Below are 12846 nucleotides of genomic sequence, written 5' to 3' on the forward strand. Positions count from 1 at the left end.
GTACATATGGTTTGAGTGATGATTCCTGAACCCCAACAGTTGGTACATTGGCCAGGAATGCCCCTTACCTTAAAAAAACTCATTATTTATTGCTAATGAATGCCACTAAGCTGGCTCCCTCTGTGAGGAGTTAAGTTTCCTGTACCTGTGCAGGTCTGTCTTCTTGGTTTGGTTGTTTCCAGTTTGATCCAGACTTTCAGAGACCCAAAGAAGTAGAGCTGGATGCAACATCAGAGGAGGTCAGAGGATATCTTGCTTCCTCTCTTGTTCCCACTAAGAGAACACCTGGTTCCAGTTGGGATTCCTTTGGTAGGACATCTAGTTCTCTTCCCTTCTGTTACTCCCCCAGTTCTATTTGTCCTTGAAATGCTGGTCTATCCACGTCTGTCAGTTTGTTTTGTTTTATTGTTTGATTGTTGCTCTGTGTTTCATATTTTAAAAAACAAACAAACAAGTAAAACTTTGTCTTCTGGCCATTCACTCCGTGATTTAGTTTTAGCTCATTTCAAAGATTAAAAAAAAAAAAAAAAAAAAACAGCCTAAATTGGCCCAACAAAACTGATAGACTGCCCCTGGAGCCCTGCGAAGCTAGGAGTCTAGCAAGGCTGGAGAAGCCCTTCCAGGGGCTGCTTGTCTGTACAAGCTGCTCTTAAAGGGCCAGCAGCTTCTTGTCTTCTAGGCTTCTCAGCTTCTCTGATAAAAAAAACTGAAAGATGTTTCTCCTACAAAAAATCTCACAACTATAAGAATTTGGTTTAGCAGGTAACAAGGTATTCCTACCTTAAAATTACAACTAGAAAAAAAAAATAAAATTTTGTTTGCCTATTACTAAATACATAAAACTGTGTGGCCACTCCATGTTTGTTTCTGACTGGTCTTACTATATAAAACTGTTCTAAATGTATTAGTTATAGGTTATTGGCTTATAAGTTACTAGATATTGTTAAAAATCTGTAACATTTATCATACAAATTTGGCTTAAAACTGGTAACTCAGGGTTACCAGTTCTAACAGCACACCATTCTAGACAACATAGGACATGAACCCACCCAAAGAGACAGGTCTCTAAAGATACTAATTTTTCCTTTTTATATTTTTACTTTTTCAGGTTAGAGATTGCAATTTAATTTCTGTGTGTTCTTTCCTTAGGTCTACAAATACTGCTTGCATATTAGTTCAGCATCTATCACCTTCTCCCAAGGGAAATGGACATTCTTCTTCAAAAAGAGGGAGGGCAGGGCAGGGCCTGGCATGGGCAGTTTCCACAGAAAGCAAGAGTAGGTAACTTCCCCAGACAGGGGCAGAGGGCATGAGGACTAACTTGAAGATTCTGCCTACCTAAGGAAGAAAAATCCAGATAAACAATGGCAAAGGCTGAAAGGGGGGATCTTCTCGAGTTGTCCCCACTTCCTGTTGGCATTCCAGGCAGAAACCTGTAGGATACACACAATCAGAATAATACTGAACAGAATCGGATGGCAGCATGAAAAAGCCAAGAAAGGTGCTGCATGGCAGTCCTCGGGCTTCCTTGATTCTTTTACAGCAGGTTCTTGTGCCCAGGTGTGCCTCCATGATCACACAGGTTATGCAGAAGCTTGCTGCTAAACTTTGAAAAGGAGGACCATTCAGGCCATTGGGAGATGAGCCCAGATCAGAGACTGCAGAACAATATTCTCAAAAACAATGTGGCTAAAATATAAGGACCTGTAGTGCTCAGGTAGGATCTCGGAGGCGAACCCTAAGGTCTGCAAGCTGTCTTGGACATCAGTGCTGTCTTTGCCATCACTGCTACTCTCATCTCTGGCCAGGTTCTCCTGCTGACAGGCCTCTTCAGAACCAGAACGTGTACTACCCTGATTCTCCTTGGAACCCAGAACCACATATCTTCCTTTCTTCAGCACTAGATGCTGTCTCGGCTCATCCGCCACCTGCAAGAGATCTTGCTTCATAGCATATGCATCTTCTCCATCTGCGTAGTACTTAAGCTCTACCCAACTAACTTTGAAGTTCAGGCTGTTGGAATAAATGTGCAAAGCTGCTCGGATGCTCTTCCTGACGTGCAGGGATACATACTTTGGGCTGAAGTTATCAATCATGGCCCAGGAGGCCTGGTCCATCAGCTTCTGGGCCAGGCCAAGACACTGGTGTGAGCATTTCACAGCCAACGAGGTGATATGTCCATGAGGGACATCATCAGGATCCTCTTCCATTTTGGCCAGGACATAGTCCACAATCTTCCCATCCTCATCCTCATCAGGCCATGACAGAAATAGTACTTCATCTGGTAGTTCTCGGGTAGGCAGAGCAGGTTGCAAGTGCTGCATGTTCATCGGTCATCTGACTGAGCCAGGTGATGTTCATATTGGCGGCAGATAAGCTGGTCAGACTCTGCAGAATCAGAGAAGATGCTACAGAGTACAAGCAACACCAACATGGTTTGCTCAAAAACAGTTGGGATATCCAAACAGGACTCATACAAGATGAGGAAGATCTCCCACTACAGAACCTTGTCCATCTTCATACAAGTGGCGTTCCTGTTCTGTCCAAAGTGAATGATGACCACACAGTCCTCCTCCTAAAGGATGGCCTGGTCTACCTGCCAGCCATTGTGCAGATGCAGAAGCATGTACATCTTGAGCACACCTGAGCGGCCAAATGCGAGATACCTCTTGTGAGCCCACATGGCCTGACCAACCCATCCTCCATCCAGCACCAGCGTCTCTCACATCATCACGAGCTGTCGCCGGTACTCATAAACTGAGGTAATATTTTAAAATACAATATCTGTCCTAAAAAACAGGCGTATAAAAGGTAAGATTTAAAGACTGTTTCTTTAATGAGATACTAAAACTACACCTTCATACATTCATATACAAGAACTTTCCTGGTAGACAAACTTTGTAACATAAAAATGATATACTTGGTATTGATTTTTAAAACACTAAATTATTTAAACTGTTTTTTAAAAAATTAAATTTGTTTTTGTCTTCTAAAAATTATGGTTACACTGTTAAAAATTGGTTTTGCCTTCCAAAATTATAGTTATGCTCTATGACTTCATTCTTTAAAAAATACTTTATTTTAATATTACAAAAGAAACTTTAAAATTATAGTTAAATATATATATAAATTTATGAAACATCTTAAAATTTGCAATGTCTTTGTTGATATATGATAGATACAATAAAGGAAAAAAAATTTATAATAGACAACAACAATCAAATTACGGACCCACAAAGCAGGACAATTTTGGTAAAAAAAAAAAACTTAAAGAGTCTCTATGATAGTAAAATAGATCTAATGATAAATACGGTAACAAAAAGTTTTAAAATAAAACAGAAATGGGCTACAGGTCTTAACAGGAGAGAGAACAAGAAATTGTCAGGAAAACTACAGGTTACTTTGAGACAGTCATCCCAAATACGTTTTAAAAATTATAAAATGCTGCCACAGAAAAAATGATGATCCATAATTTAAAAAGTTACTACAGGCTAAACAGAAAACCCTTCTTGCTCAGGGTGGTCATAGCCACAGTTTACAAAATATACAGCTATTGATTAATGTAATAAGGTGTCAGTTAGATGAACATTCCTGAGGTCTTTTAATCTGTTATAGTTTTGTTTTTTCTTCTCATTACATCAGGTATACATTGCTTTATAAATTATGGTAAAGATACCAAGAATAAAACTTTAAATATTCGTTAACTAATTTTTTTTTAGAAGTTTACAATATCAAAAAGGCTAAAAGTCACTGGCTCTTGAGTTTGCCTGAGCTCTGACAAGGCTCCAACAAGCCCAGGAATGAGATAAGAGCCCTTTCATCCAAGGTCTTTGTCATTTTTCCCAACTGGTAAACTTTTTCCTGTTCTGATACTGACTTTAGCTTAAACTAAATCATATGGGAAATTGTTATGTTTTATGACGATATACCAAAATAGGTCAGAAAAGTTCCTAGTCTCTTTATAGAATATGTTTATGGGTTAATTATTTTTAATAGTAGAAGAACTTCAACTCAAAACTGTAGCATTTAAAGTTCAAGCCTAACAAGGACTGATGAGTCATTAACCTTAAAGATAATCAAATCCTTAATATACTCAAAAATATAGTTAAAGTTATGCTAAGTACTGATAAAGTTAATTTCAAGATTAAGCTTTATTTAGTTTTCTGTTTTGTGTTTGAAAGGTACAAGTTAAAACAGATGACTAAGAACAGATGAAGGCTGTTTAACTCAGATATGCTAAATAAGTAATTCAGGTAGCCCTCAAACCAATCAGAGATCTGCTAAAAATGACATTTAATATGTTTAAACTTACCATAACAGATAAAAACTATTGAATCCTAACAATGATTCCCCAAGGTCTCCAAGAAGATATGGGCACAATGACAAAGGGCACCTCTGGGATTGAGGTATGATAACTACTGGGAGTAACTGCCCCAGTGCCTTGCCTGCTGCCAGAGCCTGACCTGAACTGTGAACAAACAAAAGACAACTAGAAATTTTATTGCCATACATTGCTATGACAAGGTCTCTCCCATGTTCTTCCTCCACAGAAAAAAGCCTCTTTGTCTTCTGGGCCTGATGGCCAAAGTCTGCCTCTGTCTTTGGTGCCATACAGACACAGGAATTTGGGATATCTGTCTAAGTAATAAAATATAGACTAGTCTTTGTCGTTTTCATTGACACACATGCCATTTAAATTACAATTTATCCTTCTTCATATCTCTGGTCACATTGACGGTTAAATTAACTTAACAGTGAAAACAGATAAACCAAAAACAAAAACAATGGCAAGAAACCAAACAAACAAACAAAAAAAAACCAACAACCCAGGCAACTAACTCCTTATCTCATGATAAACTGTTATGAAAAAGGACAAACAGGTTTGCCTTATTCACAGGTTTCATATTAAATGACTGCTCTCAATAATCAACTGCCTATGTCTAATTAGATAAAAAATATAATATTTCAACTTTATCTAATGTCTAAACATTGTATGTAGATTTAAAAATATTTGAGATTAATAAATACAAATGATATAGGTTAAAAGATATAAAGAACTTAGGTGATGCTAAAAGCAATAATTTAAAATAAAAAATCCATATAAGAATATTTAAAGTTAGTAAACACAAATTAAGATTTAAAAATCTAAAAAAATGTTTTAAGGTATATAAATACAAATTATAAAAATATGAAAAATGATTAAGATATAAAAAATAAAAAAATATTTTATAATCTTCCCCACAAAATTTTAACATCGATCAATAGAGTTCTGATAAGCTAAAAAAGCACTAACAGTTTACAATTCAGTGAATTCAAGATTCAAATTCCCTTTACTTGTCTTTTAAATATAGACATAAAGATACTTATTATTATGTTAAAAACATTTGTGTTCAATTTATATATTTAGCCCTCTATATTAAAAAAAATCATTCTGTGCCTTTTAACACAAACATATAGCTTTTACTAGATCTCAAAGACATGATTCTACTCCTGTTGTCTAACAGACACCTGTTAACTACTTTTTCTAAAATATAGATTTCAATTTAATGGTAAGTACTAATGTATATCCCTTTATAGACTAAAGTTCATATAAACTTCAGGAAGTCAAGAGTCCTAAGACTTAGATATTCCTGCCACAGATCAAGTGGACTCCAGATAAGTATACCTGCTCCATTTTTAAAAATGAGATTTTTCTCTTGGTCTTGAAATTCCTTACCTTCCCCAACTACTAGACAATTTTAATTTCTGTCCCTGTCTGTATTTGTCTCAGCAGATTTTCATCTGCCTGACAGACTCCATCCAGGGATCACTCATATAGCTGCTGGACTTTGGACTTGCTAAAAACTGATGTTAACCAGTCCAGCTGATGTGATTGCTCCCTGTCTTTCATCTGGATCAGTTAATCAGATGCTTCTGATAAATGCCTCATTGCCCAGCCTTTGACTAGAGTTTAAGCCTTCCTGGGTTTCTTTATAATGTCCTAATGTCAACAGGAAGCAGTTACAGAAGAGAAATAAGACATTCACTGTCCTACTTCACCAGCTAAAATACTAGGTCAAAAAGGAACCCCCGGACACACTGTGAAAAGAACTCCACTTCATGATCCTGACCACCCTGATAGCCATAAAAATAGATGAGATCCAGTCATAAATTCATCACTGTCATCTAAAGTTTACCTCCTGGAAATGTCAGGACCCAGACCAGCAATGAGTCATCAACAACACCCACAGGATACGTTAAAAATCAGACTGATGAAATACTCTAGAGACTAGTTTTCTCTTTTGTGTTGCCTCAAGCTTCTGAGTCATATGCTCTAGTACAATACATATGAACTTTGATTAAAACTACAGACAAGAGCCTAATTACTAATAACATTGCTTATGGTTCCCCAACCCTCACCTTTAACTTATATAAGTTATTTGGGCCAAAATAAAATAGGTATTCAGAAACTACAAACACATATGCTCCCTCATTCTCTAGGTCTTTTAGATATAAGATCCAAAATAAAAAAAAATTGTCTACCTTTTATATATATTCCTATTCCTCAAATAGAGACCCCGATTGTAGGGGAGAAGTTTTTTTTTTTTCTGTTACATGATGCTATAAAACATTAGCTCCCTAGATAACTGATAAAAACAGTTATATTCAGTTATAAAAAGTTAAGAGATACTCCAAAAAAAAACCAAAAAAACCCATTCAAATAAAAGTAAAAACAATATAAATAATATAAAACATAGTATGGGAAAACAGAGGATATGTTTTAGATAGGGTCATCTGTTGAGTACAATTATAGCCATTTTAGACATAGTCATTACAATTACCTAAAAGAAATGTCCTGTCCCCACTTACAAAGGACAAATGACACAATAAACATCTTTGATCTGAGAGTGCCAGAAAGGGACACTCATTAGCACAGAAAAGGGCAACCAGCTCTCATCTGCCAGACAAGGTCTTGGTTATCTCACTGGCCACCACAGCCCACTCTAGGTACCATATTCCCTGCCTCTGACATTTCTGCCCTAGTACAAGCTCTGTTGGAGACTAACACTGCCAGCCAGACTCTAATAGACAGAAGCAAGGGCCCTGAGCTTCCGGGTTCTGCTTCTGACACGGGGCCTACTGATGGCTATATTCAGCTTGTTTCCAATATATGAGATATATAAATACAGAAAAGACTCGGAGACTCCACCTTTACACATATGATGGTGACCCTGAGATGATGTTAACCACCCAAAAATTCCAGGCCACCAATAACAGGGACTTAGACATTATCACTTCCAACAAAAATGTTAAACCTTCTCCCTAACCTAAAAAAGTCAAGGTCTCTACTTATACACAGGCTCATACAAGACATGAAGTCTTGATACTTTCAACACTGAAATGTACAGGTATTAACTACACACATTTCCCATTACTGTTTAGTACCTCCAAAAGGCACTTGACTTACTTAAGAATAAGTCTCAATATCAGTCCCTTTATCCTCACTAAAACTTCTGACTCTTGCTTACTTGTACATCTATGGCCTCAGATAGACTAGTGTTTTAGAAAAGAAGACTGAGAATACCCGAGGCTTCTACACTACCAGGGCAGCTCTAAAACTAGTGCCCCTCCTAATAGGCATGCATGTAACAAGGTCTGCAAGCATAAGAACAACAGTTGTTAAGGGACATGAAAATTTCCAATATTTAAGACAACAAAGGCTGATAAAAAAAAAAAAAGTTTGTCCTCCTGGCCTCAGAAAAACAAAATCGAGTCAATGATTAGACTCATTGGGACAACTCAAAAATAGAGTCATTTTATGGTCTGTTCCTCCAAGGATAGCTGTAGCCATTTTGTTCCATATCTGCCAGTGAATCAATATTGTTGCTGTAACATACCTGCCAGACCTGGGACCATGACCCTCCTGACCTTATTTGAAGCAGGAACCAGGAAGATTTTGTGCTTTGGAGCCTGGGCAGCTGCTACAGCCAGCTTTAAGGGTAGCCTTGTGGAAACTGGCCAAAAGGCAAGTTCTAAATTGATCCGTAGGCAGGCAACAGAGAAAGAGACAGTTTCCACTGCAGTTGTTAGGGAACCCACATGAAGACAAAGTTACACATCTGCTACAAATGTGTCCAACCTCTGTATGCTCTTTGCTTGGTGGTTCAGTCTCTGTGATCCCCATGGGCCCAGGTTAGTTGACCCTGTAGGTCTTCTTGTGGTGTCCTTGACTTCTCCAGCATGCTCAATTATATCCTGCATTCTTCCAGAAGACTCCCCAATTTTACCTGATGTTTTGCTGTGAGTCTCTGAATCTTTTCCCATTCACTTCAGGATGAAACTACTCAAGAGACAGTTATGCGAGGCTCCTATTTGCAAGCATAATAGAGTATCATTAATAGTGTCAAGGTTTCGCTTTCTCCCATGGGATATGCCTTAAGTTAGGGCAGCCATTAGTTGGCCATTCTGTCAGTTTACGCTCCACTCCTATCCCTGCAAATCTTGTAAGCAGGGAAATTTTTGAGTTGAAGGTCTTGTGGGTGAATTGATGTCTCCTTCCCTCCACTGGAAGTCCTGCCTGGCTACTGGAGGTAGCCACTTTAGTCTCCATATTTCCTGGTGGTAGGAATCTCAGGGTCATCGCCATAGACTCCTTGGAGCCTCTCCTATCCCAGATCTTCTGTTAGTCCCACAGATACCTCCTACTGATTTGTATTCTCACTCCCAGCACTCTCTCACCCCCTAGTTCCCACATCTGATCCCCATACACATTTCCCTTCTCACCACAATTCCCACCCACTTCCCTCTCTCCATCTACATGTGATGATTATTTTGTTTCTTCTTCTGAGTGAGATTCACACATCCTCCCTTGGACCTTCCCTATTACTTAGTTTTTTTGGGTCTGGATTGTAGTACGGCTATCCTGTACTTTCTGGCTAATGTCCAATTATAGTTGAGTACATACAATACATGTCCTTTTGGGACTGGGTTACCTCACTCAGGATGATATTTTCTAATTCCATTCATTTGCCTGAGAAATTTATGATGTCCTTGTTTTTAATAGCTGAGTAGTATTTCATTGTGTAAATGAACCACATTTTTTGTATCCATTCTTCCATTGTGGGATATATGGGTTGCTTCTAGCTTCTGGCTATCACAGATAAAGCCACTATGAACATGGTGGAGCACATGCCCCTGTGGTGTGGTGGGGCATCTTTTGGGCACATGAAGGAGTAATATAGCTAGGTCTTCAGGTAGAACTATTACCAATTTTCTGAAAAAAACACCAAATTGATTTCCAAAGTTTGTACTCCCACCAGCCATGGAAGAGGGTTCCCCTTACTTTACATCCTCTCCAGCATGTGCTGTCTCTTGAGTTTTTGATCTTAGCCATTCTGACTGGTATAAGATGGAACCTTTTTTTAATTTGCATTTTGCTGATGACTAATGATGTTGAACACTGCTTTAAATGTTTTTTGGCTATTAGATATTTCTCTGTCAAGAATTCTCTGTTTAGCTCTGTACCTATTTTTAAAAATTGAGTTATTTGGGTTGTTTGTGTTTAATTTTTTGAGTACTTTATATATTTTGGGTATTAGCCTTCTTTTGGATGTAAGGTTGGTAAAGATCTTTTCCCGTTCTGTAAGGTAACATTTAGTACTATTGATGGTGTCTTTAGCCTCGGAAAAGCTTTTCAGTTTCATGAGGTTCCATTTACTAATTGTTGATCTTACTGCCGGAGCAATTTGTGTTCTGATCAAGAATTTGTCTTTGTGCAAATGTGTAAAAGCAGTTCCTCACTTTCTCTTCTATTATTTAGTATCTCTGGGTTTTATGTTGAGGTCTTTGGTCCACTTGGATTTCAGTTTTGTGCAGGGTAATAGATAAGGATCTACTTGCATTCTATATGCAGACATCCAGTTAGACCAGCAGCTTATTGAAGATGTTTTCATTTTTCCATTGTGTGGTTTTAGTTTCTTTGTCAAATATCAAGTGGCCATGGGTGTGTGGGTTTATTTTTACATCTTCAATAGTATTCCATTTTTGTAAATGAATCACATTTTCTGTATCCATTCTCCTGTTGTGGGACATCTGGATTGTTTCCAGCTTCTGGCTATCACAAATAAAGCCATTATGATTGATTTCTTATTAAAAACACTGTATAGTGTTCTGTGGAAGGCCTGTGTGAATGTATAGCAAAGTATATTCAACTTTGTTCACTTATGCATAAAATACACATCCATTGTGAAATTTTCTCTCTCTCTCTCTCTGTCTCTCTCTGTCTCTCTCTGTCTCTCTCTCTGTCTCTGTCTCTCTCTCTCTCTGTCTCTCTGTGTCTCTCTCTCTCTCTGTCTCTCTGTCTCTCTGTCTCTCTCTCTCTCTCTCTCTCTCTCTCTGTTGAGCCTTTGTGTGCTTTAGGTATCAGGGTGACTGTGCTCTCATATAATGAGTTTGGTAATGTTCCTTCTCTTTCTATTTTGTGAACTAGTTTCATGAGTATTGGTATTAGCTCTTATTTGAAAGTCTGGTAGAATTCTGCACTAAAATCTTCTGGCCCAGAAATCATCTGGCCTGGGGCTGGGTTTTAGCTGGGAGACATTGAATGAGTGTTTTTTGTTTGTTTGGGTTTTTTTGTTTTGTTTTTGTTTGTTTTGTTTTTTCAATGCAAAAGCAAAGCAAGAGGTTTATTATCTGGTGCATTGGAGTCGACCTTCAATTAGTCCCTCAAGGTGAGTGACTAGAAGGCGACCCCAAATGGCTATTACAAGCAGTTTTTATACTTTTTTAGGGGCACAGGTTACATCAGCAAGGTTGCAGTTCAAACTTATTGGCTAAGCATATTGACCTTTAAACTTATTGGCTAGCAAGCATGCATGCATTTGAACTCTACCTGGGACTTTCCAGAGGGTCAGGTGACTATCGTTCTGAGAATTTTTTACTTAAGAATGATTTTGTGTGAATGAATTATGATTTAAAAAATAAATAAATTATAAAAAAAATTAAAAAAAGAATGATTTTGTGGGTGGAGAATGGAACTTGGCCTAGGCTTGACCTGAGGCAGGTGGGTGCAAGGCTGGCGAAAGCCTCTAGGGCCCTTCATTCTGCCCTTTTTCTTGTATAAAACAATACTCCACCAAAAGCAAGCAAAAGACTTACTAGGCCAAATGCACAGATGGACTCATTTAGGAGATAAAAAGCTCATCCAAGCAGTTAAGGAATCTAAAGTATATATAATGGACTTCAAGTTTTGGGCCAGAGAGGTAGTAAAGCAGTGTAAGGTATGCCAGCAAATGAATACTTATGTGCCCAAGAGTAAACAGGGGAAAATATCTAGGGGAGAATGGCCTAGAGTACATTGGGAGGTCTATTTACAAAAGTTAAGCCAGGAAAAATATGCTTACAAATACCTTCTAGTGTTTGTGGATACTTTCTCTGGATGAGTTGAGGCTTTCCCCATCAAGCAGGAAACAGCTACCATGGTAACCAAGAAGATATTAGAAAAAAAATTCCGGAAGTTCAGAGTGCCCAAGGTAATTGGATTGGACAATGGTCCTGATTTTGTCTATGAGATAAGTCAGGGATTGGCAGAGATATTGGGGACTAATTGAAAACTCCATTGTGTGTACTGTCCCAAGAACTCAGGGCAAATAATAAGAATGAACAGAACCCTAAAAGAGACCTTAACTAAATTGTCCTTGGAGACTGATACTGACTGGGTGGTGCTCCTTCCCCTGGCCCTATTCCAAGCCTGGAATACTTCCTACTGTTAGACTTCAGCATGCAGCTTGGAACAGACAACATCAGACCAAACGGTTATAAAGGGGAGGGGGTTTTTTCAGGGCAGAGGGCAAAAGTAGGGAGAGAAACGGAAGAAGATGGTAGAGAAAGAGGAGAGAGAGAGAGGAGAGAGAAGTGGAGGCTGGCCATGACCATGTGGAGAGAGGGGGAAGGGAAGGGAGGAAGGGCAAGGAAAAGCTAGAGGCAAGAGAGTAAGAGAGTAAGAGAGAGAGGAGGAGGCAAGCAGCCCCTTTTATAGCAGGCACACCTACCTGGCTGTTGCCAGGTAACTGTGGAGGTGGAGTTTAGACAGAATACTAACACCTACCATTTTAACCTGACCATTTTGAGAGATCCTATATGGGACCCCTACTCCCTTGACCCTGGCTCTTAATGCCCCCAGAGTGACTTTTCAGGCTAACAAAGATCTTATGGCTCGATTACAACCTTTCAAGATCAACCACCAGGAATTGTGGCTTAAACTTAGTGCTCTGTATAATATATGTACTACAGAGGTTCCATACAAGTGCTCTGTATAATATATGTACTACAGAGGTTCCATACAAGTACCAGGTTGGAAATTGGGTATATGTTAAGAGGCATCGTGCTAAAAACTTGGAAGCAAAGTGAAAAGGGCCATTCGATCCTGTTGTTGAATGGCTGTTTTTGTTTCCTTAGGGGATATAGAAATATTTAGATTATCTGAAATTGATTAACTTTGGTAAGTGGTATCTGTTTAGGAAATCATCCATTCTGTTTAAATTTTCTAATTTTGTGAACAGGCTTTTGAAATAAGTCCTAATGATTCTCTGAATTTCTTCAATGTCTGTTGTTATGTCTCCCTTTTCATTTCTGATTTTGTTAATTTGGACACTGCTTCTCTGCTGCTTAGTTAGTTTGGTGAAAGATTTGTTTATCTTGCTGATTTTCTTGAAGAACCATTTCTTGGTTTCATTGCTTTGTATTTCTCTTAGTTTCTAATTGATTTCAGTCCCAAGTTTGATTATTTCCTGCTGGCTGCTCCTCTTTGCTGCTGCTTCTTCTTCTTCTTCTTCTTCTTCTTCTTCTTCTTCTTCTTCTTCTTCTTCT

At 38.3% G+C, this 12846-nt stretch overlaps 1 pseudogene; it reads right to left on the bottom strand.

Annotated features, from left to right (window-relative positions):
* Positions 1-1625: 1625 nt before the first annotated feature.
* Positions 1626-4611, bottom strand: LOC114628678 (annotated as a pseudogene).
* Positions 4612-12846: the final 8235 nt, after the last annotated feature.

The sequence above is a fragment of the Grammomys surdaster genome, unplaced genomic scaffold (assembly GCF_004785775.1).
Source record: "Grammomys surdaster isolate TR1022 unplaced genomic scaffold, NIH_TR_1.0 61, whole genome shotgun sequence".
NCBI classification, from domain to species: Eukaryota; Metazoa; Chordata; class Mammalia; order Rodentia; family Muridae; genus Grammomys; species Grammomys surdaster.